Source organism: Cebus imitator, unplaced genomic scaffold (genome assembly GCF_001604975.1).
Source record: "Cebus imitator isolate Cc_AM_T3 unplaced genomic scaffold, Cebus_imitator-1.0 Scaffold158, whole genome shotgun sequence".
Classification (NCBI taxonomy): Eukaryota; Metazoa; Chordata; class Mammalia; order Primates; family Cebidae; genus Cebus; species Cebus imitator.
In genome coordinates, this window is record NW_016107473.1 from 969,068 (window position 1) to 989,123 (window position 20,056).

At 34.3% G+C, this 20,056-nt stretch overlaps 1 protein-coding gene and 1 non-coding gene across 2 annotated transcripts in view; both read left to right on the plus strand.

The window, feature by feature from the left end:
* The window catches only part of GPC5 (glypican 5), a 1,400,898-nt gene that overhangs the window by 641,284 nt on the left and 739,558 nt on the right, over positions 1–20,056 (plus strand). The gene's annotated exons all lie outside the window — the stretch shown is intronic.
* On the plus strand, positions 8,547–8,674 carry LOC119473426. The gene has a single exon (XR_005202638.1). It is a non-coding gene; the product is annotated as a U4atac minor spliceosomal RNA (small nuclear RNA).

The following is a 20,056-nucleotide window of genomic DNA, read 5'->3' on the forward strand; positions in this document are numbered from 1 at the left end:
AACCAGCTAAAATGCATATTCAGGTTCAGTATTTGTCTGAGGAAAGGAGAGACTGCATTTCTAACCAATTCTCATGTGATGTGTAGGCTGTGGGTTCGGAACCCACACCTTGAGCTGAACAGCTCTGTTTCACTTTGGCTCTTCAGTATCACAGAGAGCGTTGAGATTTAAATAGACATACATTTGACATGAGTGGCTTCAGCTGCTGAGGCAGATAGTGTGAAACACATCATTAGAGTGAAATCCACTTCACCTCCGCCTGGCATCGGGATAACAAAGTGAAGGGAAGACAAAAGCCAAAAGCCAGAGCCCCTCTCATATACAAATTAACAAAAAGAGCAAGAGAAGAAGAATCTGTTCCAGAACTTCTGGACCACCCTCTAGACCAGACATATGAAGGGGTCAGATGTGGATAAAGAACATTAATGACAGGACTCTTTTTTAAGAGAGCTGATGCATCAATCCCTAGCTATTATTTGAGGTAGGAGTAAGGAAATGATCTTACAGCTCCAAACCCAGTGACAGCAAATAAAATGCAAATGATCAGTTTTGAAATATATTCCTTGAGCTTGGGAGATGCTGAGGCTTGTGCCAGACTCATTCTTGCGAACAGAGTGTGTATTAGGTCTGATACATGCTTGGACTTCTGCATAAGTGAGATCCCATTAAAACTGGCCTGAACTCTTGAAATCTATTAGTGTTAGAGATATGTGAGTATCTCCCATAGACATGTCATGGAATGCATGGGAGAGAAAACCAAACAAGACTGCTTTGGGTTATGTGTATAGGTTGTGTCTGTAGGTTAGGCTCCCTATAGGATAAAGAGACATCAGTGGAAAGAGCCAAGTTATACAGCAAGAGATTCTCAGAGGTGAGGAAGTGGCAAAGGACACTCCAAAGAGACACGAGTAGCTTTACCTGAGTCAAGGGAACTGCAGGAAGAAAGGGCCCTCTAGGAACCCCAAGGGTGCTGAAAAAGTGGAGGATACCACTTTTTCCTGTAAAAATCCCCTTCTGGGTTTCCAGCTTAAAGCAGGTCTAGAAGAGGAACCAGAGCTTTACTGTAAATCATGTTTGTTTGTTTTTATTATCTTGGACTGGACTACTGGTTTCTGAATTTAAATTTGAAGTGTACTTAAATTTAAACTTGTACTTAAAATGACTATAGGACTCAATTACCTAAAACTGAACAGAAAGGCTGTGGTTGTTTCACGGTCCATTCGGAAACATGTGAAAAGGAGGCCTGGTGAATAAAGCTGCAATTCAGGGATGGTGGAAGAGGAACTAAGTTGTGTTTTGTTTATGTTAGGGGTCAGGGATGATTAGCACATCAGTCACAGAAGATTAATACATACCAGTTATCTCCCACCTACGTCAAAGGTCACCTCTCTCTGTGGCCAATGTCTCTGCTCTTCACCTTTCATCTGCTGGTTTTTTGTTTTGTTTTGTTTTTTTGCTTTTTGAGATGGAGTCTCACTCAATCACCAGACTGGAGTGCAGTGGCACCATAGCTCACTGCAACCTCCACCTCCCAGGTTCAAGCGATTCTCCTGACTCAGCCTCCCGAGTAGCTGGGACTACAGGTGTGCACCACCACACCCAGCTACTGATTGTATTTTTAGTAGAGACAGGGTCTCACCATGTTGGCCAGGATGGTCTCGGTCTCTTGACCTCATGATCCACTCTCCTTGGCCTCCCAAAGTGCTGGGATTACAGGCATAAGCCACCACGCCCGGCCTCATCTGCTGTTTCTAGTCAACAGAGGGCCTGAGCATAAATGATCAGGTCCAAGAAAGTGCTAAGCCAATGCCAGAAGCTGTCTTCTTTGCATAAAATGTTGAAATTTCAACCTAGAGAATTTACCTTTGTCCACAAGATCTTTTTTCTTTTTTTCTCTTTCTTCCTTTTTAGATTTTGGCTTGAGTCCTCTTTCTTTCTCTTCCTATTGTTTTTTAAAACAATGTTACTTTGATTTTTATATTATTATTTGTGAAAATTTTATATACACATATCTGAACACCATTACATTGCTCTATATTAATGTGTATCAATAAATAAGTTATATATTTCTTTTATATTTTTTCATTGCCTTATAGAATTAAAAAATAGATTTCATGACTGGGCGTGATGGCTCACACCTGTAATCCCAGCACTTTGGGAGGCGGAGGTGGGTGGATCACCTGAGGTCAGGAGTTCGAGACCAGCCTGGCCAGCATGGTAAAACTCTGTCTTTACTAAAAAATACAAAAAAATTAGCCAGGTGTGGTGGCAGGCACCTGTAATCTCAGCTACTCGGGAGGCTGAAGCAGGAGAACCAATTGTACCCAGGAGGCAGAGGTTGCAGTGAGCTGAGATAGTGGCATTGCACTCCATCCTGAGCAAGAAGAGTGAAACTCTGTCTTAAAGAAAAAAAAAATAGATTTTACTTATAGAGGAAGGAATGGAGGAGACAATATAATGGACATCTTAAATATAATCAATTACTTTGGAGGTATGTGTGTGTGTAGACACTGATTCAAATGCTGAATGAATTCTGACTTGTTTATTAAGCACACACACACAAGCAAAGATACAGGACAAAGACATACTTTTGATGCTTCTAAAAAAAGTTATATTCTTGCTTTTCTTAGCTCAACAAATGACAAGGCAACTTTTGCCTCTGGAACTCTCACTTCTTCATGACTTGACATACTGTGCATTCTTTCTGATTACTCTTAATATCAGCAATCATTTATTGATCATTTACTGTGAATCCATAATTGGGCTGAGTATTTTATGTATATTAATTTACCTAGAACTCATGCCTCCCAAATTTCTGATGCAGGCATTTTTAATTGCAATTTATGTGAATAAAATGTAGCTTAAAGGATGTCAATGAGTCCAAGTTATAGCCCACATTATAGAGACTAGCGAAACCAGACTTTGAACCTGATGAGCTACACAACTGGACCTGCACACTTGACAAAGTACAATGTAAATATTTGATATCTGCAAGGAGTTGACATTGTCCGACAAGTGAAACATAATTTTTGTGAGGACGTTTTTCTCTATTTGCAATACTATTGCAAAGATCATGCTGCGGTTCTTCCCTGGGCAGTTATTTATAATACTGATATTTAATATCACGTCAAGAGGAAACATTAAACTGTACAAAATCCCCAAGATTAAAGAAAATAGGCTTTGATTTTATTTCTAATTCTTTTTGGAGAATAAAAATGTGAAGTATTCTGACTTTTATGGGTATCCCATATATGTACATAAAGTTAATTCTCTGTCTCAAGAGTAACACAGATATAAAAAGGCCAATTACAATTTTATGAATAGGAAATATAAGATCTGGGGATTCAATTTCTCTATTGTTGTATTCTAAATAACAGCACTATTTCTAGGGAATACTTACATCCTTCTTGACACAGAACAGCTAGCAACTTTCATTAGAGAAAAGTCAAACCAGATGCAATGTGAGTCCCTATATGTTGCAAGTAATGTTAAAATAGATTCCAAACTGGTGTCTTGTTTTGATGAAAACTCTGAAGACAATTTGGAGGCTGTTTGTCAGACTCTAGAGACTGAGGCACAGATGGAGTTCTGAATTAACTGACTTTGTATTTTGAGATTTGAAACGAGCTCTTGTCCCAGTTGTATATTTCAGTGCTTATGGGCTAATTGGATGTGGTAATTGATTATTAAAGGATTTATACTCTTAAATTTTTAAGGTTTATAAATTATAAATTCAAAATTACTAACAAAATTCAAGATGTAAACTTTATCTCTAGATTAATTTATGTAGAATTGTGAGAACCATGTTTTGCTTTGTTTGGTAACACAATGCTCTTTTTCTGAGAATTTTCTATAAAGCCAAATAGAAGTCCTTGAGATATCAAAAGTTTACATTTTTTAACTTTTCTAATATGTAAATCAACACCATTTAAAGCCTATTTCCCAGTCACATCAAATGATTTTGAATGGAAAAGCTTGTTTCCTTCCGATAGGGGAAGATCCCTGAATTTATAAACCAAACACTTTGCATGTATTTTGCATAAATTAAAATAAAGTAAGTGCATTTAATTTATCATTGGGTGTCTGTGTATATTTTCAAAATTTTAAAGTAGATTAAATAATATGCTTCAGAAAGGAATTATGTATCTATGATGCAGTTTTCAAAGCATAGTTTGCATGCCTTCAATCAATATTATTACTTAAAAATCAGAGTATTTATGAACCTCAGATGCAATAGTTTAATAGATTATTGTAGTTCACTATTTTTAGTGAACTACCATTTTTGTGCCATTAGTTTAAATTGTTTCTAAATGATTTATTGATTTGTTTATGTTAGCTATCACTTAAAATAATTATAAATTCCTTTTAAATGATTAATAGTTTGTTTCCTATTGTTCCTGTACCCAACTACTACAAATTTAGTGGCTTAATATGTTATTTTATAGTTCCGCAGATCAGAAGTCTGAAATGGATCTTATGGGGCTAAAATGAAAGGTTGTGTTTCTTCTTTAGGCTCCAGGGGAGAATCTCTTCCCTGCCTTGTTCAGCTGCTAGGAGCTGCCTGCTTTCCTTGGCTCCTTACCTCATCATTCTGAACTCTGTTTCCATCATCACAACCCTTCTCTTTCATACTTTTGCCTTTTTCTTTCATTTATAAAGACCTCTGGGATTATATTGGGGCCACCCTAATAATCCAGGTTAATCTCATCTCAAAATCTTTAATTTAATCCCCACCGAAAAGTCCCTTTTGCCATGTGAGGTAACATACTCACAGGTTTCTAAAATTACAATATGAAAATCTGTGGGAGGAGTAGCATGATTCGGTTTACCACAATCGTGGTTTTTTTTTTTTTTTTCAATTCTATCATTTGTAAATTTTTACCTGTACATTTAGAAGAACATATTCTGTACCGAGGGTAATGAGAATTAATTTTTTTCTTTGTGGCTTTTTTTTCTGTAACTACATCAACACTAATTTTTTTTTTTTTTTTTTGAGACAGAGTCTTGCTCTGTCACCAGGCTGGAGTGCAGTGGCGTGATCTCAGCTCACTGCAGCCTCAGCTTCCTGAGTTCAAGCAATTCTCCTGTCTGAGACTCCTGAATAGCTGGGACTACAGGCATGTGCTACCATGTCCAGCTAATTTTTGTATTTTTAATAGAGACAGGGTTTCACCATGTTGGCCAGGTTGGTCTAAATCTCTTAACCTCATGATCCTCCCAACTCGGCCTCCCAAAGTGCTGGGATTAAAGGTGTGAGACACAGCGTCTGGCCCATGTTAACATATTTTTTAAGTGGGAAAATAAAAGGTAGTGATCCAACGCCATCCAAATTAAATTGGAATAACTCAGTGCATACATTTTGGGTTGTTTGTTTTTGTTTGCTTATTTCTTTGTTTCATTTTTATAGGTATATACAGTTGTCAAGATATAAAAGAAAGCAATATAATATGCTACATGACTTTTCTAAAATAGTGGCAGTGTTATCAAGTTCATATCCTCTCTCCAACCCAGATAATGAGGAAAATATCAGTTCAAATATCATAAACCAGTCTCTAGTTTGATTAACCTCAGTTACCTAGTAGAAGCGGATGCTTTTGTCAAATACCCTGTAAAGACCCCTTACTCCCTCCTTTTATTGATTAAAAATTGATCATCAGTTCTTTCTCATGCCTGTCAATGAAAGATGGGGTCCATTGCAACCTTCTCTGGAATCTGGACTTGTTTCGTGACTGGCTTTTTCAAATAAAATGGAGTGGAATAGAAATAATGCCAATTGATTCCGTGTCTAGATGGCAATAGATTTGTGACTTCCTCTTTCTCCCTTATAAAAGCCAGCTACTGTGTAAGAAATCCAATTGTTTTGACATCTCCAGGAAGAGAGGAAGTTCAAGATAGCCAAACTGAGAGAGGCCATATGAAGTGACAGAAATGTGGGGGAAAAACGGAATTCTTAATCTTCCAGCCTAAAACAGACCAGAATAACAAAACCAGCTAAGCCTTGCCCAAATTCCTAACCTGTAGAATCAAGAAAAGCTAAAATGGTTGTTATTTAAAGCTACTAAGTTTAGGGATAACTTGTTACTCAGCACTGGCTAAGCAAATACTCTTTCTCTCTTTAGTACATTGAATTTACGAATGTGCTCCAAGCCTCTTGCTTTTTTGTGCCGCATCCAGAAGTTGGTTTCAAATTTTTTAAATCTATTTTGACATTAAAATTAAAATTATAATTCTACACTTTCTGCAATAAGAAAATCTCTTACTTAACTGCTTTAAAACATGGCTCTTTAGCTTGAATAGTTATNGATGATACAGCATCTCCCTATGGCACAGGGCTATTTCTGTACCTAGACATGTATTTCATCATAGCCTGCTGAAAGCTCCAAGTTGGTTTGTTTAACATGGATCCAGGCTGATGGTATAATGGTTTGAATTTTACTTTTTATCTGGAGGCTAATAGTACCCTTACAAGGCATGAAATATGATTAAAGACTTACAGCTCCCTGCAACAACCTTTGTATTTTTCAAACAAATTTTGTACCCTTCGTGTCTAGCCTGTAAAGTAGACTGTTTTATTGGGGTACAGAAAAAAAAGAGAAAGAAAGCATAGTATAGCTGTCTCATTCCTTTCCCACGCCTCTGAAATAGCAGGTTGGAAGGATGCCTTCTCTTTGTTCCTTTTGAGAGGGGAAAATGGCAGACGTGACTGAGTGGGATCTTATTGACTCCATCCCCCTGTTCTGACTATGAATTCTGGAGACACATGAAGAAAATTGAATCTCAGTTGAATCCTCTGGGATGATCAGAAGACAACCACTATTGTGGTTCTGACAGCTAAATTAAAAGAGGGTCTTTAATTTTTTTTAATTAATTTTTATTTTTTATTTTCTGTAGAGACAGTCTTGCTATATTGCCCATGCTGGGCTTGAATTTCTAGTCTCAAGTGATCCATTTGCCTTGGCCTCCCATAGTGATAGAATTCCAAGTGTAAGCCACTTTGGCTGGCCAGAATTTTTTTTAATTAATACACTTTATTTTAGTAGCATTTTTAGTTTGAGGACAAAATTGTGTGGAACGTACAGAGAGTCTCCATACAGCCCATCCTTGCACATGCACAACTTTGCCCGCTATCAATAACCCACGCCAGACTGGTACTTTTTTTAAACCTACATTTACATTTTAAACCTACCTTGACTCACTGTTATCACTCAAATCTGTACTTTACATTGGAATTAGGTCTTTATTTATTTATTTATTTATTTAGAAATGGAGTCTGGCTCCATTGCCCAGGCTGGAGTGCAGTGGCATGATCTCAGCTCACTGCAACCTCCACCTCCAGGGTTCAAGCAATTCTCCCTGCCTCAGCCCCCCTAGTGGCTAAGATTACAGGTGCCCGCCACCATGCCCAGCTAATTTTTGTATTTTCAGTAGAGACAGGATTTTGCCATGTTGCCCAGGCTGGTGTTGAACTCCTGACCTCAAGTGATCCACCTGCCTCAGCCTCCCAAAGTGCTGGGATTATAGTCATGAGCTACCACACCTGGCCAGAATTGGGTCTTTAGATTTATTTCTTTAAGCAAAGATTGGAGCAAATGTTAAGGTCTTTCATCTCAATTAGACAGCCATTGACTCTGAGCCTTTGCAATTGTTTTGTGCTTTATCATGTTTTTCTAATTATCTCACCTGTCTCCATTTTTGCTTATAAAAAAATTGAATTGCCTTGCTCTCTTCTCATAAAATGGTATATTTTACCTAAGAACGCTTGACCATTAGTATATGTGTTTGTTACTGAACTGTATTGTGTCCTGCTTTTCTCCCATACAGATTTCAGGAGTAATCACAGAGGGGTTACTTATAACTTGACTGTAGCTGCTCAGAATATGTTCATATTTATATCAACTTAAAATGTCTTAGATGAGAAGACCACAAATAGTCTCCACAGTGCGGCACACATCTGGAGGATAATTACACATTATCTAGAAGTAACAAATTTCCTCATGCACCTTATAAATTTGCACAAATAAAAAAAAAAGATTCAGAGTCATTGCAGAAAGATTATCAGTGCTTTTACCAGTTGGCCAAGAAACAGATATTCATTGTCGAATATCCATGAATATATATTAGTATCAATCCAGCTGCCCAAAGGCAACCATTATTTATGTCGAATACATATAGCCATTTCTTCTTATATACACCTATACACTAGAACTATTTTACATAAAATAGAATATACTAGATATGTTTTTGTGTATAATCTTTTAAATTAACTCAATAGTATATTATTGAGATGTTACCATGTCAATATATGATGTCATTTATAATGACTGTTGGATAGTTTCCCTTCTTAAGTATGTACCTTTATTTATTTAGCTAAGATTGACTTTTAAGATGTTTTCATATTTCATTACTATAAATAATATTTAGAAGAACATCATCCTAGCTGTGATTTGTTTACCACTGCAGCAAATATAAAATATGTTATCTTAGCTGGGAGACTCACCTTTGCATAAAGATGTAAGTATATTTTTAGGTGAAGTTCACATAAGTTAACCATCATTTCCTGGGGCTTGTGCTACTGTCCAATGAGTGTATAGTGAGCGCTGTACTGCTAATGTCTACACAACATGCCCGCATCAACTAGAGCTTTGCTTTACCTTGGCGCAATGATTTTGAAAAACAAAAAACCATTTAAAAATTTAAAGTTGCTCATTTTACACAAAGGAGTTTTTCATATTTATGTCGAATTTCATTGTTTTTTAATATTATAAATACATTTGATATAGATGAGTGTTGATATGATTTTTTCAGGTCTAATGTGTATTACTCATTTTTGTTATTCGTTGCTCTTTAAAAGCAGAGTCCTATACAAAGAACCTTGCAATAGTATAATGAGAAAATGGGTGGAATTTATGCAAATACAAATATATGAATTATTGATTAAAATGTAGTTATTGCAGTCATAGTAGATGACTTTTGTATTGAATATAATTCATTCTCTTTGAAATTTGAAATAAAAATTAAAAATATTTGAGCTTATCTTAAAATTATTTCATTTTTCCTCATATAACCATATACAGTATGAAACAGAAGGATTTTTTAAAATGTGATTTCCCATTATTTTACCTTTCTGCCTCTTGATAATCTAAGAGGAATCTCAGAGAATCATACTTTTCCAAAATTTCTGTAAGTATAACTTAATTAGGGTTCTCATCAACAGCAAAAAAAGATATAGAATTCTCAAAGTTCTTTCTTACTTGATAATGACACAGAAATTGAAAGACATTTATCAAAATAACTTGCTCATATGGCTATGAAGTAACTATCCAGGATAGCAGATCTATGTAGTTTCAACGTGAATGAACAGAAGTCATTTTATATAGAATTAAAAGGTAAAGTATAAATACATACAATACTTGTCAAATTGCTGTAGTCAATTTTCAAAAAAGAATTACAATTTGAGAATAGCAATTATTAAAGAAAACAGAAAGAGATGTTGTTACCTTAATACAGCCTAACTTGTCACCATCCCTACTTAATTATTCAGAATATTCTTAAAATATTCAGGAAGTCTATCATGTTTAGCCTGTTCTTTGCAGCTATCCATAGGCAGTAGAAGCAAACCACAAACTCAAGGATAACTATGTTTAAATTCTAAGACATCGACTGCAAAAATTAAAGACACATCAGTTCCTCCCAGGGATTACTTCCGGGTTTGGATTATGGTGGTTTGTATAGAACCCTCTTTGTAGCCTGATTGCTGTTAAGATAATACATAGCACTTTATCATTAATAGAAAATGGCAGAACCTATTGCTTTGGGGATAGGTTTTCTCTTGGAAATGAATGAAAAAATCACAATTATATAAACCAAGAGATGACATAACGTATCTATATGTTTCATAATAATAACCATGGCAAGAGAAACCTATTGCATTTGCAAGATTAGAGCTAATCAGTTTTGCAGAGTGAAATAAATCAATTTTGAAAATGCCAGTCAAATCAGGCATGCTAAGCTATTAACTAGTATGTGGTTTACAGCAAAGCCAGAAGTTGAGTTATAGAGTTTGTTTTAGACAGCTTATTTGCAAAGCAAAGAAATATAGTGCATTTACATAGGCAGCCATCTTAGTGATAGGAAAGAAGAATTCAAACAGTAAGGAAAAATAATGCCGTTTCTGTTTTATGGGAACTAACTTATTGAAATTAAGTTTTAATAGTTAATAATCATTTCCATTAGTGATTATATTTTAAATATTATCTAGAAATATTAAATGGAAACATGATTTCAGCATGGGCATGCAGCATATGCTGCTGTAAATGGACTCTGTGGCCACAGGACAGTCATGCTTTCTTGGGGAATGGCAGACTTTGGCTGTGTCCATGAAGACTTGTTTGTTCCCTGAAGTTTGAGTTTTCTATAGATATCCCTTACATCCGTAACTCCAACTGAAAGAATGAGCTGGCAAGTAACTCTGTGGGCCTCATCCATTTCTATTTATTTCCATATGTTGCTTTGCTGCATATTTAATAAGGAAAAAAGTTTTCCTTAAGAAAAATAAACAAATAAGATCTTTTTCATCCCTACTATTCTATTTTGCTAAGAATAGCCATAATTTACAACTCTTTTTAACTAACATGTTTTCAAGTAATGACATCTGTTAAATGATGCTTCTGTTTTCATGTTAAGAAAATTCCAGACCTTCCAAGCTTTCTTATTTTTAAAAGATCAAGTAATGATGTCAAAGAAAGGAAAATGTTAAGATGATTAGGAAAGAAATCACTATTAATTTTGCTTGCTTATTTTTTGGAGGGTTAGACTCTTATCAACCCATACATTTTGTTATTAGTTAATAACTACTGATTATATAACTGTTGATAAGGCGATAGAGGATAGATTTTCATCTACAAGAGACATATTGATATACTTTGTATAATTTGTTTAGATTGCTTACTAAGAAATACTGTTTTTACATTCATTTGCATTGGTTTCTTCTATTTCCAATGTTTATACATGGTTACTTAAAGCTAACTTTGTGAGACTTCCCAAACACTGCTAAAAATAAATCAGAGTGTTTCTTTTATACAAAGTTTGGCTATAAATGGATGTTGTCATTTTTTATATAGTAACAATAAATTTGCCTAATCTCATAAAATAGTTACTACTACAGAAAGGTCAAATTTTATTCCAATGAAACTATTCGTATTTAAGATATTCCCTCTAATTTGACATGTGTTATCGGAACATTGAATACACATAATGGCAGCAAACGTGGGTGAATTGAGTTTTAAAATAGTAACATTAACTTTTGAGTTTGGTGAATAATGTGGACTAGCAAGTTGCATGTTAAAGTGTTTGTAATCAGGTAGTAAGTCTCAAATGCTATAATAGTTTATGATCTAATTCTGATCTCATGTTCCAAGGAGAATTAAAAGATTTTCCTCTTATTCTTTATTGGTTAAGAACAATTTATATGCAATGTAACATTCAGTAAACATTTAATGAACACCTAGTGAGAACCCCTAATTGCCAGAGATACAGTTTTGAGTCAGATCAAATCACTGCCCTGAAGTTTGGGGAGGAAGACAAGAAAAATAATTTTTCATAAGGATTCTTTAATATATAAATCTGCACACTTAGGAGAGATAGTAAAAGAGTGGTCAATTCTGAGTTCAGAAGCAAATCACGAAAGACTCTCTAGAGGAGATAATATTCTTGTCTTCCTGCTCCTCCTTACCAAATGAAAAGTAACACTTACTTAAACAGAATACATCAAATTTGCACTGTTATTCATTTCCTAGCAACCTGGTACCAACAGCTTGCCTAAAATAAATTTTCTGGTTAGGTTTATGGGTGAATGTCATGAAACCAAGTCCCATAAATCAGATAGTCATGAGATTCACTGCATTTCCAAGACTAGTTAGGTTTACATCATTAGTAATAATCGCATTATCTTAATTTTATTTCTTACTCACTTAAAATGTCATGTTGAAGTATTTTTTTAAAATCTCGGAGTATAGTAGGTCCCACTAAGGAAAATGACAAAGGGCTTGTCCAAATCAAAATCACTCTGGGCCTACTGAGGATGTTATGATAAGGATAAAAATGAGAGTGGAACATTCTGAGAAATTATTTGTATATTACTAATAAAGGAAAGATGTATTATATACTCCTACCATGCTTTGGGCCCATGAAAGAGATTTCTGAAAAAAATAAAGCAAGAGAGAATTTTGAAAATTAACTCTGCAGCAGATTTAAAATAAATAAGTACATAAATAAGAACTTAAAGCTGAAACTTGAAGGTGAGATCAAAATCAGATAGTTCTCTTTTGAGCTATAATAAGCCATAAAAAGGACTTTTGCTGACTAGTAAGCTAAAATGCTTAATGATATGACATGAAGGAGGTTTGGGCACCATAAATGTTAACATCAAAAGTTTAATACACGAGAGTTCATGTAAAGACATTATTAATGAGAAATGATGCTCTTAGGAATTCCATGTATTAATAAATTGCTCTAAGTAAATGGGATCTATAACTTTTTATTCACCTGAAAGTTATCAATGTTTTCATTATTTAAGAGTGATACTTTACTTCAAATTGTAATTGTTTTAGGTACATAATTAAGTGAACAAATTTGACTGAGAGAGAGAGAAAGAGAGAGCTGCCATTTTTAAATCAGAAGAAGCAGGCTCCAGCTTTGGAATAAATATAGCTAAGAGCTTTTATCACTATTTAATGGTTTAAATTTCTAAGTATAGGGACACAGACACAAAGGTTTTACAAAACTATCTCAGCAGTGCTAGAACAAAACATGTAGCTGTATTCATAGCAAAAATGTTCACTGATGCCATTTTGCCACTTGTAATATGTTAGGCTATTAATAGGAAATTTGTGAGATAGCCTGAGATTATTTCTTATTCTAAATAGTGTCTCTCAAATGTAAGTGCATGTAAAGCCACCTGAGAGTTTTTTAAATTACCAATATCTGGGTTCCACCTTTAGAGTTTCTGAGGTAATCGGTCTGGTGTCCAGGCTGGACATTGGGACAGTACAACCAAGGTTGACAAGCACTGTTGTAAAGAAACTTGAAACAGGAGAAGCTTAGAGATTTTAAAAACTCAGAGGCAACTGAGTTGCAATAATTGTGGCAAAATAAATGATGCATATTACTAAAAGATAGAACATATCAGGTAGAGAAGATACCTAGAGGAGTCTTTCTTCAAATACAAAAGTGTTTACCACTGATTTAAAATGATCCTTTTTTTTGCAGAGAGCATGAAAAGACAATTAAAGTAATTCCTATGAATACAACAATCAACAAAATTCTCAATAAAACCAATTGTGTTAGTAATATTTTTGGTTCTGAAAGTTTTGAGAATGCAGAAAGAAACTCTCAGATCAGTGTTCTTAAAAATCAAAATAGCAGTTTGAGAACACCCAAAGGGTCAGTTAAATTAGATCAAATTATCTTTGATATGTGGTTGGGATCATTCACTTTTGCTCTACTTTTAAAAAATGTATTACCCGAATAGTTATGAGTCTATTCATCAAGTGTTCAAATTATTTTACATGTAATCTTCAATCTCCAAAAAATAAATGGGACCACAACAAATTTACCCCAGTTTCTGCAGAGCATAAATAATTGCTTTCAAGGGATGTTTGAATGAAATTACTTCCCTGACTGCAGGGGTTGGGGCTTGGTGAAGATTTGTCCTTTGTGAGTAATGAGAAGAGTATACTTGGATATAAAAATAGTAAAGAAATAATTAGTTTTTTAAAAACCCTAAATTCCATGTTTAGCAAAGTTAATGAGTCCCTAAATTCCTAAAGCTGAATATTAGTGTGTAAATGAGTACTCCAAACCAATAGAGAATAACCTTATAATTCATGGCTATTTAGCTAAAACTTCATATGTTCTTATTCTGTGTCTCCTAGTTTTAGATTGAACAGATATTTCGACTCCTAAAAGACTCAAAATTTCTGACAATTCCCTTTATTACTAAGTTACTTTTTGAGAAATCATTTATTAAATAAAAATTAAATTTACATTTTCAAAATTGCAAATTGGGTTAATTTACCTAATCTTTCATCTGTTTTGTGTTTTCACTTAGCCGGTTTTGTTTCTGATATGTAAATATTCAAATATTTGTTGAAATTACAAATTATATGAACTGATTTTTGAGGGGACTAGGGTAGTTACTTTTATTTAAGTTCTGTGGTGTTTTGCATATTCAAATTATTATGTTGGAATAATTTTAAAGACAGTAACTATAGGATCATTTGAGATAATGGTAACAATACTCAGGGGATGAAAAGATATGATTTTAAGTATGAACTCAGGAGATTGCCCTTTATGTATCTAGGGGATGATGTGAACATCTGTTTTAACAGCACTACTGAATTGGGAATTCTTTTTTTGAAGTTTTGTAAAAGGAAGGCAGAAGTTTAATGAAAAAAGTGCTAGGTAAACTTGGATAGTTTTAGATCTATTAGTGACAGAATACTCAAGGTCTCAAAAATAGGAAAAGTTGCTTTTGTCATGTTAAAGGACGAGGGCTGCCCTATGCTAATCACTGTATCTACTCAGATTCTATAAAGTGATTTGTACAGAGAAGGGATTTAGTAAATCTTTACAAAATGAAGGTTAGATGATGGAATGGAACATTGTGGCTGAAGGAGACAGCAGTGAAAATGGGGATATTATGAAAGAAAGTGAATGAAAGTGGCTCAGATTTTGTTAAATTAGGATACAACAAATCCAAAAACAAACAAAAAAATCAGCCTGCATGACTTCTTAAAGTCCCCACCTCTTAATACTATTCCAGTGGCAATTAAATTTCACATGATTTTGAAGGGGACATTAAAACCATAGCAAAAGGCACATTATGTTCATTGTTTCAGTGTAGTGCTTCTTTACCAGGCAAATAAATCCTGGTAGACATGCAAGAGCTTGCTCCTAATCCAAAATAAACAAAATATGTTTTACTGAGAAAATTGCAGATCAAAGGGTTATTTGACAGCCAGAGTACCGAATACTATCATGATGTTTTCCTCTGTTTTACATACATGTGTAATTCCTGCTTGAATGCAAGAGGGCTGAATACCAGGCTTATTTAATATATTTTGTGTCAACTTCTGTATACAGATTTTGTTTTCTTGAGGTAAGAGGAGAGGAAAGAGGAGAACATTAATTCCAGATAGCTTTAAGCAAATGTTAGAAAGGTGAACATTTATAGGCTTCCAAATATCTTTTGGCTAGCTGACATTTACAAACACTGAGTTAGGTGAGCTTTTTCCTTTAGGAATATTAAGGCTCTCGCAGCAGCCTCACAAAGGATATGTGAAATGAAATATGCCATTCAAACCTAGTAAAGAAGAAGACTGTTTGTAAACATGGTTGGTGAAAAGCATGAGAACCAAGTCTTTCTTCTTATTTTAGACATCCTATAAAAGCATTGCAAAAGTTTATATAGCTGGTCAAAATATTTGGCACTATTTGCTCCATTTCCACACCTTAATTTAAGATCCAAGCATTTTTAAAGAGGGAAATTGCCTATTTAAATGAAGGAAGAATATGTTTTAAATTACTGAGAGTGCCCTGCTGAAACATAATGAGAACAGAAAGCAGCGTTAATAAGAAAAATAGTATTTACAAAGATTGCTTAAGGATGCAAGCTGGGTACCAACTAATTCTAATTCTTTAATTCCGGTATATGTGCAACGTCCCAGTTGTATGAAAACAAAATGTGTATTTCCAAGCTGTGTGTTTTAGGATGAGAGAATTTCAACCAAATATTAAATTCCCAAATCATATGCAGACAAGTGTCAATCATTGCTTTAACACAACAGCTGGAGGAAAAAATTCCAAGCAACATGTGTAGGTAATTGTAATTAATGTTTATCTGTACATAGGAAGATAATTTCAGAGATATGTAAGTATGTAGATAACTCGGATTTCTAATAACTGTATTTATCAAGTTCTAAATGCTATCTAAATTTAGAAATGAAAGCAATTTTAAAATAGCATGCATCTTATACTCACAATATTAAACTGACCTCTACTTTCCCAGCGATTCTCTGCCTTTCTGTTCCTGTCTCTGCCTATGTCTCTGTCATACAGGTCTGTGTGTATGTGTATATTTACCCTCACTTGTGAACAAATATTCATAACCACATGGATAAACACACACTATAAAAGCACATATAAGGACATAGACTAAAATATTATCAGTAGGTAATTTTAAGACAAACCTGATGGGTCATTTTAATTTTCTACTTTGTACATATCTGTTTTGATTGCAACTTTAAAAATAAGCCTGTGCTGGGCACGGTGGCTCACGCCTGTAATCCCAGCACTTTGAGAGGCCAAGGTGGGTGGATCACGAGGTCAAGAGATCAAGACCATCCTGGCCAACATGGTGAAACCCCATCTCTACTAAAAATAGAAAAATTAGCTGGGCCTGGTGGCGTGTGCCTGCAGTCCCAGCTACTTGGGAGGCTGAGGCAGAAGAATCACTTGAACCTGGGAGGCAGAGGTTGCAGTGAACCGAGATGGTCCCACTGCACTCCAGCCTGGTGACAGAGCAAGACTCCATCTCAAATAATAATAATAATAAGCCTGTGTTAAATTGAGAGAGAGAAAGAGAGAGAGAGAGAGAGAGAGAGAGGGAGAGAGAGAGAGAAAGATTTGCCTGTTAGGGAAATTTTTTTTTAAAGGAACACCACAGGAAATTAGGTCATTCTTAGGTGCCTGCCATTTATATCTAAAAATGATTTTCCATAATGGGATAGTTCTAGTATCAGTAGAGGTATCCATTTTCACATGCAGATTGAACCTTGTCATTGCAGGCTAGAAATATTTAAAACTATTTAACTGACTTGAAGAATTCTTCAATTTTTGAAAATATATTTAAAAAGAAAAACTTTCCAGTTGATTTTATGAAGTTAACAAAATACTGATTCTAAATGATATATTTATAAAATTTTATTTTACAATTGGTTATTGGTAGTGTAAGGAAATATAATAGACTTTTATGTGCTCATATTGTAATCAGTGATCCTGATAGCTATATTTAGCTACTAATTCTAATGTTTTATTTTAGGTTTTGTGCCTATACAATAATGTCATTAGCAAATAATGACCAGTGTATTTCTTTCTTGCTAATTCTTACTTTTTTTTTTCTTATTGAGCTGACTAGGGAATCTTATTTTTGATCCCATAAGGAAAGCTTTCCATATTTCTTTATTAGTTATAATATTTTTGTAAGATTTTATGATTTTCATTCATCAGATTAAATAAATTCCATTCTATTCCTAGTTTGCATATTAAAAATATATATTTTCTACATCTATCGAGATGAGATTTTCTTTCATATTGTTAATATAGTGAATTACAATAATTTATTTTGTGATATTGAAATAATATTGCATTATTAGAAAAAAATTAGTTTTTAATTTATTGTACTTTTTAAAATTAAGATATAATTCATATACCATAACATTTGCCCTTAAAAATGATGCAACTCTGTGATTAGATTGTGGTATAATTATGGCAATTCCAGAATATTTTCATCACTGAAAAAAAAAAAAATCCTGTATTAGCCCTTGGCAATCACTAATTTACTTTCTGCCTCTCTAGATTTGCTTTCTCTGGGCATTTTATATAAGTAGAGTTATAGAATATGTGACATTTTATGTCCGGCTTTATATGTTTTCATGATTCTTATACTTATCATGTATTAGTAGTTCATTCTTTTTAAGTCTAAATTATATTCCATTGTGTGGATATAGAATTCTTTGATTATCCATTCATGAACTGGTGGACATTTGGGTTGTCTTCATGGCCATTACGAATAATGTTACTATAAGCAATTGTGTCCAAGTGTTTTGTAGACATGTTTTTCATTCTTTTGGAGATATTCCTAAGGAGTAGAATTGTCCAGTCACTTGAACACTCTTTAAATTTCTATCTCTCTCTCTTTTTTTTTTTTTTTTTTTTTTTTCTAAAACAGAGTCTCACTCTGCCACCCAGGCTGGAGTGCAGTGGCACAGTCTGGGCTCACTGTAACATCCACCTCCTGGGTTCAAGCAATTCTCCTGCCTCAGCCGCCTGAGTAGCTGGGATTACAGGTGCTAGCCACCACTCCCGGCTAACTGGCTAATTTTTGTATTTTCAGTAGAAATGGGGTTTCACTATTTTGGCCAGGCTGGTCTCAAACTCCTGACCTCAGGTGATTCACCCACCATGGCCTCCCAAAGTGCAACTGCAAAATTGTTTCTACCGTGGCTGCATCATTTTACATTCCCACCAGCAATTTACGTGAGATTGTTTCCACATTCTCGGCTATACCTGTTACTTTCTTTTCGATCATAGTACGAAATGGTATCTCCTTGTGGTGTTGTTGATTTACATTTCTCATATCACCCATATGTTGAGTATCTTTTCCTGTGCTTCTTGCCTATTGTGTATCTTTTCTCGAAAACTTTCTACTCAAATCATTTCTCCATTTAAAATTAGCTTACTATATTTTTTATTATTTAGTTGTAAAATATATATTCTGAATACAAATCTCTTATAACATGTATGATTTGCGAAATTGTTCTCCCATTCCGTAGGTTGTCTTTTCACTTCCTTGGTTTTATTTTGAACAAAAATTTAGTTTTAATTAAGCATAGGGTAGCTTCTTTTTTTCTTTTGTTGCTTGTAATTGGGTGCCATATCTAGGAAACCATTGTTTAATCCAAGGTCATGAATATTTTGCTTATGTTTTCTTCTATGAGTTTTTTTACTTCTAGGTCTTACATTTAGGTTTTGATCAACTTTGTGTGTAATATAAGGTTACAATCAACTTTGCTCGTTTGCATGCATATGTATAGTCGTCTCAGCACTATTTGTTGACAAGACTGCTCTTTCTCCATTGAATTTTCTTGGCATCCTTCTCAAAAATCAATTCCTCATAAATATAAGGTTTACTTATTGATGCTTGATATTATTTTATTAAATGTATATGTCTATCTTTATGCTAGTACAACACGGAATTAATATAGTTTGCTAGAAAATTTTCTGTTTCAGGATGATTTAGACTGTTCTGGGTATTTTGCTATATTAGTTTCCTATTGCTAATGTAACATCTTTCTACAAAGTTACGCCTAAAAACATCAGAGTTTTATTATCTTACAGTTTTGGAGGTGATGTTCTAAAATAAAGGTGTTAGCAGGGCTGTATTCCTTATTGAGGCTCTAGGCAACAATCTTGTTTCCTTGCTTTTTCCAGCTTCTGGATGCTATCCTCATTCCTTAGCTGCGGCCCCTTCCTCTGATATCTTCTTTCATCGTTACATCTTCCTCTCTAGCTATGACACTCATGTTTCCCTCATTCCCTTTTAAGGATTACATTGGGCCCAACTAGATAATTCATGATATTTACCTGTCTAAAAATGTCCTTATGTAATCATGTTTACAAAGTCCCTTTGGTAAAGTAGCTTAAAATATTTTCAGAATTTGGAACATGGACATCTTTGAGGGGGAATTTTTCTGTTACCACACTTGCATTTCCATGTGCATTTTATGATTAGCTTGTCGATTATTACAAATGAGCTGAGATTTGCAGTGAATCTGACAACCATTTGGAAAGTACTGCCATCTTAACAATACAGTATTAAGCCTCTTCCTACATGTTTAACACCTCTTTGGGTAATACAAGTATGTTTTTATGTTGTTTGAAATATAATTGTTTGTTCATTTAAGTTTCAGATCACTCATTGCTAGCTTACAGAAATACAATTGATTTTTGTATATTGATCTTGTATCTTCAAACCTTGCCAAAATCATTCATTAGCTCTGTGTGTGTGTGTGTGTGTGTGTGTGTGTGTGTGTGTGTTATTCCTTAGAACTTTCTATAGGCATAAATATTTCTCCATATACATCTATATACAAATTCTTTATACCTCATGGTATCTCCATATAGAGAGAGCTGTATTTCTTTCTTTTTAATCTTGACCCCAGGTTAATATCCAATTGAATAAAAGGTAGTACTACCATTGAACACACTGTAGAATATT